The sequence below is a fragment of the Mobula birostris genome, chromosome 32 (genome assembly GCF_030028105.1).
Source record: "Mobula birostris isolate sMobBir1 chromosome 32, sMobBir1.hap1, whole genome shotgun sequence".
Lineage (NCBI taxonomy): Eukaryota > Metazoa > Chordata > Chondrichthyes > Myliobatiformes > Myliobatidae > Mobula > Mobula birostris.
In genome coordinates this window covers 8,378,053-8,391,790 of record NC_092401.1, presented here as the reverse complement: position 1 = coordinate 8,391,790, position 13,738 = coordinate 8,378,053, and the positions used below count along the sequence as shown (strand labels likewise).

General features: G+C 43.1%; 1 protein-coding gene and 1 long non-coding RNA gene across 7 annotated transcripts in view; one reads left to right on the top strand and one right to left on the bottom strand.

The window, feature by feature from the left end:
* The window catches only part of LOC140191222 (uncharacterized), a 78,830-nt gene extending 67,480 nt beyond the window's left edge, over positions 1-11,350 (top strand). For both annotated transcript variants that reach the window (XR_011883791.1, XR_011883790.1), the window contains exons 4-5: positions 7,701-7,855; positions 9,976-11,350. This is a non-coding gene — a long non-coding RNA (uncharacterized lncRNA). The remainder of the gene's footprint in view (positions 1-7,700; positions 7,856-9,975) is intronic.
* LOC140191220 (sphingosine 1-phosphate receptor 2-like) overlaps positions 1-13,738 on the bottom strand; it is a 50,994-nt gene that overhangs the window by 28,956 nt on the left and 8,300 nt on the right. For 3 of the 5 annotated variants that reach the window (XM_072248404.1, XM_072248406.1, XM_072248407.1), the window contains exon 2: positions 8,267-8,324. The exons of the other annotated variants lie outside the window; for them this stretch is intronic. The gene's annotated coding sequence lies outside the window, so the exon portion shown is untranslated. The remainder of the gene's footprint in view (positions 1-8,266; positions 8,325-13,738) is intronic. 5 annotated transcript variants of the gene reach the window in all.

The following is a 13,738-nucleotide window of genomic DNA, read 5'->3' as shown; positions in this document are numbered from 1 at the left end:
TCACAGGCGACCTGGTTCTGATCAGCCGAGCACAGGGACTGACATCACCAAGCTCCATCTGGCCGTTCTTGTATGAGCTGGGGAGGGGGGTGGTGGGGAGGAGCTGCTCTCTCAGACCCTCTCGAGTTTAACCGTTGCACTCTCTGTCCCAGGGGCTGCTTGTTGAACATAAGCAGTATCGAGTTACTCCTTGCTTCTGAAATGTCGGCTTGTGCGAACGGGTCCATCACAGCGCATGCTTGTAGCCCCTCACTGCCTGGCTGGGGACACAGGATTACTATGTGCCTTGTTCTCTCTCTCATTGTCCCACACTTCTTTACAAAGAGAGTCTCAGTCTCAGCATCTGTTCTCAGACCAGGCTTGCCCTCAGGGCTTTTTTTCTGGTCATTCCCTCCTCTTTGAGAGTAAATACAGAATGCTTGATTGTGCATAATTTGCAGACAGTGAAATTTAATGATGTGAGTACCCACTCACCACCACCTCCCCCCCCCCCCAATCCTGGTGGGCTCACTCAAACACTGCGATTATTCAGCACAATCAGCCACTTGTTCTGATGTTGAATTGAAATCCAAACACTGAGTGCTCTCTTGGCAAACTCATAAAAGTACGTCAGGGTACAGAGGTGAAGGTAACCATGGCACAGCCTGACGGGCCGAGGCTGGGAAGTGTTTACAACAGAACTTTGTATACTAGTTGCAGCCAGCAGGGAGCTTGTACTTTAAAGGTTTGCTGACTGAGTGTCTGCTTCATTTGTCATCAATCCAACGATCAAATCGGCCAACCAACCTATCAGTGTGACCAATGATAAGCTAAAGAAGGAGGCTATGTAATTAAAGGGACTTGCAAACAGCAGTATGCCCTCATTCCTTGGAAGAGGGGTTAGGGATACTTCCTGATTGCCCCTTACGCCACTGGTGTTTAAGGGCAGAAATGAAGGTCCTCCATCTGTGTCTGCCCTCCGCCTCCCCCGGCCATCTTCATACTGTCACACACAGATGCAGAAGGAATCCTCGTTGCTCTTTCCCTAACAACTTTGTTCGACTAGTCAGGGTTGTTAGCTCTGAGCTGAACCCCTGAAACTGGTGGACTGATGGACCAATCTTAGTCTGGCCTACTCCAGTCAGATACTGTCTGATGTGGCATGGACTGTGCAAAATGAAAGGGCTGATTATACCTGGAACACTACCACCTCCCCGGGGGTGACACCTTTGTCTCCTCGTGAACTGAGGTCTAGGTTGCTGCCTTCCTTAAGGGTGTGCATCACAGATTCCAGGGACCCATACACTGTGGCCACAGCTGTTTGGTTAAATTATTAACGTCACGTTTGATAAAGGGATGAATTTTGTTGTGTTCAGGCTCTAGACTCTCTGTGTGGCCAGTGTGACTACAGTTACAGGTCACACAAAGGACTACTCCTTGTTTTTATTGTCAAGTCAACATTAGAATTTGGCTACACACATCAAAGTTGCTGGTGAACGCAGCCTGCGTTCACCCAGCAACTTTGATGTGTGTTGCTTGAATTTCCAGCGTCTGCAGAATTCCTGTTGTTTGCATTAGAATTTGGCTTCTGTGTTCTATCCTTTTCAGAAACACTAACATTGGAAATACCCCACTTCTTTAGTACAGATTTTTGCCAATCCTAAGTTCACAAAGTCGTTATAAGCTGCTATAATGTTCAGCTGTAAGCCCACAACATGAAAAGACACACAAATACATACAGGTATAGGGTGGCCTGGTAACATAGTGGTTAGCACAACACTTTACAGTACATCAGACCTGGGTTCAATTCCTGCCACTGCCTGTAAGAAGTTTGTACGTTCTCCCCGTGACCGCGTGGCTTTCTTCCCATGGTTCAAAGACGTACCAGTTGGTAGGTTAATTGGTCATTGTAAATTGTCCCATCATTAGGCTAGGGTTAAAATAGGGGTATTGCTGGGTGGCACGGTTTGAAGGGGCAGAGGAGCATCTAAATAAGTAAGTCAGTGACTATGTATAAGGAAGACTCACAACACGCTGGGGGAACTCAGCAGGTCGGGCAGCATCCGTGGAAACGATCAGTCAACGTTTCAGGCTGGAACCCTGCGTCAGGACTGAAGAGGGAAGGGGCAGATGCCTATAAAGAAGGTGGGGGAAGGGTGGGAAGGAGAAGGCTGATAGGTTCCAGGTGAAAAAACCAGCAAGGGGAAAGATAAAGGAAGCACCTGTAGATCTTCACACATACCTGCACTGTCCTGAGTATAAAGGGACGTTCAAATAGACTCCTGGTGTCCTGGACTACTCTTGTGAGTTTTATAACCACACGTGGTCTGTGACATGGAGCCAGACATATGGCCTTCATACAACTTCCACTTTCACATTGATTGGGAACTAGATCAGTCAAAGCAGACTATGCAATATCGGTGACTGATTCATGTATTCTGGTAAAATAAACCTAACAATATGAGAAAAAGTCCCCTGTTCCATTGGTGTTTCATTTGGGGAAGTCTGTAGACTGCAGAGGTTATATATATATATATATATATATATATAATTATTTATAAAAATAACCATCTCCAGGATTGAGATAAGCCTTTCAGCAGTCTTGAAGAGAACCTGGGACTAGAGACTAGAGAGGTCCAGACCGTCTCTCTGAGCTCCAGGAGGGTAGCCACAGCCCTAGATTGTCCAGAAAGAAGATGAAGGGGGAAATGGCAATATGACTACAGATTGAAAACCCAGACATCTGGAAGTCCAAGTTTTAAAAACCAAGTCATCTGGAGCTCAGTATTTATTTATTTATTGAGCTGCAGCATGGAATAGGCTCTTTTGACCCTTCGAGCTCAGCAATCCTCAGAATTAATCCTCGACAATGTACAATGGCCAATTAATCTACCAACTGGTACGCCTTTGGACTGTGGGAGGAAGCCTTAGCACCCAGAGGAAACCTATGCGGTTATGGGGAGAATGTCCAAACTCCTCACAAGCAGCAGCAGGAATTGAACCCGGGTCTCCTGTACTGTGAAGTTTTCTGCTAACCACTACGCTACCATGCTGCCTTATAAGAAACACACTGCAATCAAGCAACTGGAGAAGGCCGTATATCAGAGTTGAATAGTGCATGCATACTTTGATAGTAAATAAACCTTTGAGCCTTTAACTTCATTCACAGGGAGCATCCTATTTCACAAGACAGAACAGAGCCCCAATCATCCTGCACAAAATAAAAGCAAGATGCTGTGTTCTCACTGCCTAAATAACAGCTTGTGGGAAGGATATACCTTCTCCCTAGCACATTCTACCTGGCCTTTGCTTATCCATGAAAATATTTCAGAGATCTTTACTGAATACAAGCTGAATAAATTAACACTGAATTTCTTCTGACATTAAAAACAAAAGATTAAAAAGAAATTTAGTGTTCAAACCGTTTCTCTGAAGAACTCAACGTACACTTTGTGGCCACTTCACTAGGCATCTCCTGTACCTAATAAAGTGGCCACTGAGTGCATGTTCATCGTCTTCTGCTGCTGTAGCCCAGCCACTGTAAAGTTTGATGTGTCGTGCATTCAGAGATGCTTTTCTGCACATCACTGTTGTACCATGTGATTATGTGGGTTACTATCACCTGCTCGTCAGCTTGAACCAGTCTGGCCATTCTCCTCAGACCTCTACCATTAACAAGGTGCTTTCCCTCACAGAGCTGTCACTCACTGGATGCTTTTTTGTTTTTTGCACCATTCTAAAGTGATAAACCCTAGACTACATGAAAATCCTAGGAAATCAGCAGGTTCTGAAATACTCAAACCACCCCATCTGGCACCAACATTCATTCCACAGTCAATGTAATTTAGTTCACATTTCTTCCCCATTCTAATGTTTGGTCTGAACAACAAATAAAACTTCTGACCATGTCTGCAAGCTTTTATGCATCGAGTTGCTCCCATATGATTGGCTAATTAGATATTTGCATTAACGAGCAGCTGTACAGGTGTACCTAATGAAGAGGCCACTCAGTATAATTCCATTGTGTTTTTATTCCTGATTCACTAGACTCAAAGTTATTATTTGACCCCTCAGTTTCAAATGTTGCTCAAATCTCAGTAAGAAAAATCGTCATTGCGAAAGGTCGTTGTGTGTTTGACACCACTGGGAATTGGTCTGCTCACAGCTCTGAGAGAAGCGGTTGGACTCACCACTTGCAGATGTCAGCCATCAATTCAGGCTCACTGTAGCAAAGCCTGATTGTAACCAGAGCACTTGACTGTGACCCAGACAAGCAATACCAGTCTACTACAAATATATTCATTTATATTCAGATACTGAGGGCACGGTGGCCAATGGTGGAACAGTTGAACTTGGGGATATTGAGAGAGCTCATTAGAATGTAAGAAATAGCAGAGTCCAGGAATCTGATTGGAATTGGGGGAGGGGGGAGAGGGGAGGGGGGAGGAGGGGAGGGGGGAGGAGGGCAGAGGGAGGGGGAGAGGGAGGGGGAGAAGGGGGAGAAGGGGGGAGAGGGGAGAGGGGGGAGGGGGGAGAGGGGGAGAGGGGGGGAGGAGAGAGGAGAGAGAACTATTATGCAAACATAAAAAGTATGCATCACCATTCAGAACAAAAGTGAGTCCATTGACCTGAAGCCCAGAGCAACCAGAGCAGGCCATAGCCTCAGCCTCAGTTCATCACTCGTCGTCGAGCTCGCAGCCGGAGCAGGCCCACAGGCTCAGCTTAAGTATGTTCTGAGGGTATGCATGGGATATGTAATTACAATAAGAGATGGTGGGTTTATCAGTGTGTGGTCTATCTTTAAGAGCTATGGACTGTCTGTTAGAACAGTCCATAGCTTTTAGGTTGTAGAGAAGATTAATAAGCTGTGAGTGAAGTGTGGAATATTATTGTTACATTTCTAGCTATGTGATCTACTTGAAGGAAATAAGAGATAGTGGGATGCATTAGTTAGAGTAAGGGGTGTGACATGTCCTGTTTAATCCCTGTATATTAGCATTGCCTTAATGGGTGGGATGCATAAACCAGTGTTGTGGGATGTATCAGTCAGATGTGTGGGTACACCAAAGGTGTTACAATGAGTGTTGTGGGGAGTATGTTCTTCTTAGACCGTCCCTTGTGGTTGAGGATAATTTTCTTCCACTTGGGTCTGAGAAATAAAAGGTGCCAGTGTGAAATTGGTTTCAGTGTAACACTGAAGCATGCTGTGTATCAGGAGATCACAATGAGGAATGTGTCATGCAACAAAGCAGGTTTCTATTTTTGAAAAATGACTTGGTTAGAGAGTGAAAATTTCTATCAACTTAAACCTTATTTGTGTTAACCTGATAGTAGAATCCCTTTGAAAGTACAAGATGGCAAGATTAAACAAAATGTGTGAATCTTGTGTGCCTTCTTTTGAGGAATTAGACAGATTGCAGGCTCTGAATTGTGCTTTCTGTCTTAAAGATCAGTTGCCGCTCTGACAATGGTCATAAAATATAGGAACAAAATTAAGCCATTTGGCCTATTGAGTCAGCTCTGCCATTTCATCATGGCTGATCCATTTTCCCTCTCAGCCCCAATCTCCTGTCTTCTCCCCGTAATCCTTCATGCCCTGACTAATCAAGAATCTATCAACCTCAGCCTTAAATATACCCAGTGACTTGGCCTTCACAACTGCCTGTGGCAACAAATTCCACAGATTCACTACTCTCTGGCTAAAGAAATTCTTCCCCATTTCCATTCTATATGACATCCCCCTAATCTGAGGCTGTGACCTGTGGTCTTAGGCTCCCCCACCATAGAAAACATCCCCTCCAAATCCACTCTACTGAGGCCTTTCAATATTTGATAGATTTCAATGAGATCCTCCCAATTCTTCTGAATTCCAGTGAGTAGAGGCCCAAAGCCATCAAACGCTCCTCACATGACAAGGCTTTCAATCCGGGAATCATTTTTGTGAACCTCCTCCAATGTCGGCACGTCCTTTCTTAGATAAGGGGCCCAAAACTGCTCACAATACTCCAAGTGAAGCCTCACCAGTGAATTTCAAGCCTCAATATTACTTCCTTGCTTTTATGTTCTAATCCTTTGGATTGTGCAATACCCTGGCTTAAGACCATGCTTTATTAATACAGTTATGATGTTTATTTTCTGTGGATCTCCTCAAAACACAAATTGAAAGAAGTATGTTCTTTGAATTACATTGTACAATCAGGTATTTCATTTTACTGTTTAAAATAAAAATTCAGTTGATTAAGTTAGGCTCATTGAATTAGCCAGTAGGATTTGCCTTGTTAATATTTTGGCCAATAAGGTGCCAGGAAAAGAATGGGTAGCCATTTTCTAGAGGGAGCACAGGATTGACGGGGCTTCTAATAAGAAGAAGGAAGATGGACGAAAGAAAACAGACAACAAATATAGCGGAAGAACATGGTGAAATGCTCACAGAACCCAATTTGGAAAGGACTGATACAGATGTCAGAAAATCCTCATGCAGATTATGGTCTCATGGCTAGCACACAACATTGGAGAAAGTTTGACGACTATTTTCTTGGATGTTGCGTGGACATTTATTTTTCTGTTTTTTACTTGGATCGGTTTTTCAGTGCAGAACCATGAGTAAGCAAAGTGAAACAAACTGGATCAATTACATAACAATGAGCTTCAACAATTGCATGCACATTTTAGACTAATATATATATGATAGGCCCTTTATTTTGTTTGTATTTGTTTAGAATATTCGGTCAATACAAATTTAATCTAAGTTTATACTGGTGTGAGCTGAATTACTGTTTCCTTGCAAACAATTAATTTGCATGGGTATGTCAGAATTCATACAGTAAATAATCATGTTTTCTCTTAAAAGAAACATTCAAATATTTATGTTTTGTATTCATCCAAATCATTTTCATCCTAGACCTGCTTATCAAATCAAATTCATGTTTAATTATCATTCGACCATACAAGGATACAGACGAACGAAACAGCGTTCCTCTGGGTCAAGCTGCAAAACATACACAGCACATTCAAAAACGCAGCAAAAGAACTTAGACACACACACACACATATTCCATGATCCTGAGCAACATGTCCTACAAATTAATTATACAGATTCCTGGCAGTGTGCAGCCACTGCCCTCCAGCCTATCATTTATTTACTGGTAATGGCCTTTCATTGTTACTCCTGTGCATTGTAGAGTTATGTTGCTGTTAGTTTGTCTTCACAGTGGTAGCTAACTTATTATGAGCTTATGTGAGAGTGTTACAATTGTAATATTACACAATGTTTTTAATACTGATTAGTATCCAGTGCCTGAGTAACCAACAATGTCAAATGGGTATCTGAAATACTTATATTGATAGCAGAAATTGCCCAAGTCCTGCTCTGGACGGTAAAATGCAGTTATTCCAGACAGGTATTTTTTGGACAAATGGATGGATGCTAGTATTCAATAATTACAATTTATGGCACATTTATTTTCTTTCTCCTTCACTGCATTACTGCTATTTGCTGCATTTTCTCTCAGTAGCTGTAAGTTCCAAACTCTCAACACTAGTAAAGAGATGTATCCACAGTCCAAAAGTCTACATCAGCCTTAACATTCAATGAAACATTTTGTTTTCACCTCAACAAGAATATTTTAAAAAATAATAAAGCACTTTTAACAAAATAGGAAAAGAATCTCTCTGTTTTTTTCAAATTGCCAAAGAAATTTTGTCTTCTGTGTCTTTCACAGGAGAATATTGGAGACTCTCGCTCTCTCCTAAAGGGCTGGCAACACCAGACAAGATAGTGATGGACCTCTCACCTCAGCAAGGGATTAATGGAAACTGGACTGCTTGGAAAAGTGCAACACCACCTGTGTCATAGGATAGACCGAGTGTACGACAGGTAATAAACGGGTTTGCAAAGAGGACACAAAGAGTGTGGACAAGGTGGACAAATGGGTGCTGTCGGCAGATGGAGTTTAATGTGGTAAATTGTGACGTCGTCTTTTGAATGAAGAATGAAAGAGCAAATTATTATTATTTATATGGAGAACATAGAACATTACAGCTCAGGAACAGGCCATTCAGCCCACAGTATTGTGCTGAACCAGCTAAAAAAATCAAAAACACCCAAACACTATTCCTTCCTACCTACACCATGTCCATACCCATCCATCTTCCTCACATCCATGTGACTATTCAAACATCTCTTAAAAGCCTCTAATGCATTTGCCTCCACCACCATACCAGGCAGTGTCGTCCAGACATCCACCACTCTCTGAGTAAAAACTTACCCCTCACATCCCCCTCTTACCTTCAGTGCATGCCCTCTGAGACCACAAAATGTAGGGAACTGAAGGATCTGGATGTCTCTATACATAAAAACACAAAGAAAAAGGTTATCATGTAAGTAGAGGAGGAAAAAATTAAGAATGTTTATGGAATATTGGACTTCATTGTAAAGTTTATAAAGTGCAAAATTGGTAAAGCTTTGAAGTGATTATACCAGCCATTGCTGGGATAGCACTTGGAGTATGTGCAGGGCTTTGATCTCTGTACTTGTACAAGAGGCAGTACAGATTCCTCGGTAGATTCCTGGACCTGACAGAAATATAGCAGGTCAGGCTTGTACATATTTTGGTGAATTTATTGAAATAAAAGAAGGTCATCAACAGCTACAGGTCTATGACACAATGACTGGTTCTGATGCACAGCAGAGGAGGGCAGAGTCAAAGAAAGCTGTAGTGGGAGGAGACTCGATAGCTGGGGGACAGACGGGATACTCTACAGCCTTGAGCGAGACTCCAAGATGGCATGTGCCTCCTGGGTACCAGGGTCAAGGATATCTCTGTGTGGTTCCAAAATATTCACAGGATGGGGGAGCAGCAAGAGGGTTTTGTACACAATGGTACCAATGTCACAGGTAGAGAAAGAGACGAGGTCCTGCAGAGTGAATATTGGGAGTTAGTCAGAAGGATGAAAAGAAGACTTGTAAACTCTGGGTTATTCCCAGTACCACATGCTAGTAAGGGTAGGGATAGGATAAGGCAAAGCTGAGATGCTGGTGAAGGAAGGAGAGATTTAGGTTCTTGGACCATTGGCTTCTCTTATGACCTGTATCCAGGACATCTTCAAGGAGCAGTGTCTCAAAAAAGCGGCATCCGTCATTACGGACCCCCATCACTCAGGACATGGCTTGTTCTCATTGCTATCAGCAGGAAGGAGCTACAGAAGCCTGAAGGCACACACTCAGCAATTCAGGAACAGCTTCTTCCCCTCTGCCATCTGATTTCTGAATGGACATTTAGCCCATGAACAATATCTCACTACTATTTATTTCTGTATTTTTGCATTACTTAGTTAATTTAACTATTTTATCTATATACATGTTTACTGTAATTCACAGTTTTTTCTCCCTATTACCATGTACTGCATTGTGCAGCTGCTACAAAGTTAACAAGTTTCACGACGTATGCCTGTGATATTCAACCTGATTCCGATTCTGCACAAGAAGGAAGGGTGGGGGAACTAATATCCTGATAGGGCGATATGTTAGAGTTAGTCGGGATGGTTTAAACTAGTCTGGCAGAGGAGTGGGATCCAATGTAGCTGTGTAGCAGAGAAGAAGTTGTCCATTCAAATCATTTATATAAATAATAAATAACAAAGATCACAACACGAATCCTGCTGCACACCATCAGTCACTGGCCTCCATTACAAGGAACACCCTTCAACCATAGACTCTGCTTCCTAATCTCCGAAGGATGGGAGAAGTCGGGGTTAAAGTGATTCTCTTTTTTTGGGATAGAGGAGGATGAGGGGAGGTGTCAAAGGATGTCTATACAGTATAACTGTGGAAGTTTACAGGCAGGACATGGAGTGAAACTATCTATCCTTGGTAAGAAGAGCCGAGAGCCAGAAGACACGGAAAAGGAGAATGGCGAAACAAGATTAAATATTCAAAGTACATTTATTACCCAAGAGTATACAAATTATACAACCTTGAAATTTGCTTGCTCACAGGTCGCCACAAAACAAGAAACCCAAAAGAACCCAATTAAAGAAAAAAAAAGACCAACCCTCAATGCACAAGAGAAAGAAAAAAATACAAATCATGCAAACAACTGAAGCAACCAAATGAAATCAAGGAAAGTTGACATGAGAAAATATTTTTCTTTTATAGGTGAGTAGTTAGGAAAGTAATTCCAGGCTGGGTAGTGGACAGAGATTCAATCCCAGCCTTTAAAGGAGTTGGAATAAAAGGAAAATTGCAGGGCCATCGCTGAGTTTAGGATGAGGCTGAGTTAGGATGCTTTTACATCGAGTCAGCCCAAGCTCGATGGGTCCAATGGTCTCTTCCATGTGGAACTTGTGACTTTTTCAATTCCAACATTGGATTTATTCATGAATTCTGTGTTTATGGTCTCTCTTTTTAGTTCTCCACATATGGAAACATGTCTAGTTTGACCCTTTCAAGGTGCCATGTAGATCTTTTAATAAAATGTACTCCAGCCCATTCCATTGTCCCTAATCGCAGAACATTATGGTTTTGCCATCATTACAACCAAATCATTTGGTGGGAAAGCCTTTGTAGAGGCAAGTAATCTCTGTAGAGGGAGCAACTGAGGATTAATAACTGTTTACAGTGGTAATTAAATGTTATTTATTTATTGAGATGCGCAGTCACAGGGAGAATGAAAATTCCTACAGGCAGTGGCGGGAATTGAACCCAGTTCACATGTACTGGAGAGTGTTGTGCTAACCACTATGCTACCATGCCACCTTATGTTAAGGAGACTGAGGGGGATATAACACTCTCCCCTCCTACCCCTCCTCACAGTCCCCCACCCTGCTCTCATGACTATACCCCTTCCCCACACGAAACCACCACGGTGGGCTTCACAGCTGAACAGGTGAGAAGACAGCTGAAACGTCTCAATCCAAGCAAGGCTGCAGGACCGGATGGTGTCAGTACCAGGGTGCTCAAAGCCTGTGCCCCTCAGCTATGTGGAGTACTTCGCCATGTCTTCAACCTGAGCCTGAGGCTCCGGAGGGTTCCTGTGCTGTGGAAGACGTCCTGCCTCGTCCCTGTGCCGAAGACGCCGTGCCCCAGCGGCCTCAATGACTACAGACCAATGGCATTGACCTCCGACATCATGAAGACCCTGGAGAGACTTGTTCTGGAGCTGCTCCGGCCTATGGTCAGGCCACACTTAGCTCCCCTCCAGTTCGCCTACCAGCCCCAACTAGGAGTTGAGGATGCCATCGTCAACCTGCTGAACCGTGTCTACGCCCACCTGGACAAGCCAGCGAACACTGTGAGGGTCATGTTTTTTGACTTCTCCAGTGCGTTCAACACCATCCGCCCTGCTCTGCTGGGGGAGAAGCTGACAACGATGCAGGTGGATGCTTTCCTGGTGTCATGGATTCTTGATTACCTGACTGGCAGACCACAGTACGTGTGCTTGCAACACTGTGTGTCCGACAGAGTGATCAGCAGCACTGGGGCTCCACAGGGGACTGTCTTGTCTCCTTTTCTCTTCACCATTTACACCTCGGACTTCAACTACTGCGCAGAGTCTTGTTACCTTCAGAAGTTTTCTGATGACTCTGCCATAGATGAGGCTGAATACAGGGCTATGGTAGGAAACTTTGTCGCATGGTGTGAGCAGAATTATCTGCAGCTTAATGTGAAAAAGACTAAGGAACTGGTGGTAGACCTGAGGAGAGCTAAGGTACCGGTGACCCCTGTTTCCATCCAGGGGGTCAGTGTGGACATGTTGGAGGATTACAAATACCTGGGGATACAAATTGACAATAAACTGGACTGGTCAAAGAACACTGAGGCTGTCTACAAGAAGGGTTAGAGCCGTCTCTATTTCCTGAGGAGACAGGTCCTTTAACATCTGCCGGACGATGCTGAGGATGTCCTACGAGTCTGTGGTGGCCAGTGCTATCATGTTTGCTGTTGTGTGCTGGGGCAGCAGGCTGAGGGTAGCAGACACCAACAAAATCAACAAAGTCATTCATAAGGCCAGTGATGTTGTGGGGATGGAACTGGACTCTCTGACGGTGGTGTCTGAAAAGAGGATGCTGTCCAAGTTGCATGCCATCTTGGACAATGCCTCCCATTCACTACATAATGTACTGGGTGGGCACAGGAGTACATTCAGCCAGAGACTCATTCCACCAAGATGCAACACAGTGTCATAGGAAGTCATTCCTGCCTGTGGCCATCAAACTTTACAACTCCTCCCTTGGAGGGTCAGACACACTGAGCCAATAGGCTGGTCCTGGACTTATTTCCTGGCATAATTTACATATTACTATTTAATTATTTATGGTTTTATTACTATTTATTTATGGTGCAACTGTAACAAAAACCAATTTCCCCCGGGATCAATAAAGTATGACTATGACTATGATTATGACTATGACTATAAGTTACGAGAAGTGTGGATAAGATAGAAACTGTAGTTTTGTGGTTGAAATTGGAACAGACTTGATGGGCTGAAGGCCTGTGTCTGCACTTTAAACTGCTATGATTCTATCTGTAATAGACAAACTTTATGAAAACTCTAACAGAGATTGACAAACAACCAATGTGCAAATGAAGAAAAATTGTACAACTAATAAAAAATGTAAATAAATAATACCAAGAACGTGAGCTTAGAGTCAGTTCAGTGTTGACTGGAACATCACTGAGAGCTGCATCAACCATATCTAACAATAATGAAGTGTCAACCTCATAAAACTACAACACAATAATACAATCTAAACAAGAAAAAATTGCACAAGAAACAAAGTTAATCAGTCCCAAAGTCAGTTGTTCCTTGTAGATTCTCAAACAGTGAGATTGTGTTTGGTGCTGCCCTTATTTACTTCCAGATTACTAACCCCTGTTTACTACTGGGGCAGAGGGGCCCCAGTAAGGATTTGTGAGAGAGAGCAGGCATAAAGTGGTCCCCCCCCCCCCCCAACCCAGATGCCTGGTTCCCTGATGACTCTGATCTTAGGAGGTTTCAGACACAACCAATCTTCATCCCCTTTGGACACCATAGGGAATAGACAACACAGGAGAAAACTGGACTGGGATGTTCAAAGTAAATTTTATTATAAGAGTACATACATGTCACCATGTACAACCCTGAGATTCTTTTTTCTGTGGGCATACTCAGCAAATCTATGGAATAGCAACTGTAACAGGATTAATGAAAGATCAAGTAGAGCATAGAAGACAACACAACTGTGCAAATGCAAATATAAATAAATAGCAATAAATAACAAGATAAACAAGTCCTTAAAGTGAGATCATTGGTTATTGAAACATCTCAATAGCTGAGTGTAGTTATCCCCTTTTGTTCAAGAGGCCGATGGTTGAGTGGTAGTAACTGTTCTTGAACTTCCCTCAGGATCAATAAAGTATATCTATCTATCTATCTTTCTATCTTCATGGTGGGTGTCCTGAGGCACTTGTACCTTCTACCTGATGGCATCGGTCAGAAAAGAGCGTGGCCTGGGTGGTGAGGATCTTTAATGATGGATGCTGCTTTTCTACGGCAATGTTTCATGTAGATGTCCTCAATAGTTGGGAGGGTTTTACCCGTGATGTACTGGGCCAAATACGCTACCTTCTGTAGGATTTTCCATTAAAGGACATTGGTGTTCCCATACCATGTTGTAATACAGCCAGTCAGCACACTTTCCACCACATATCTATAGAAGTTTGTCAAAGTTTGCTGTGGATCTTTATGTCTGTGTGAATGTTTGATGCAAACAAATTCAG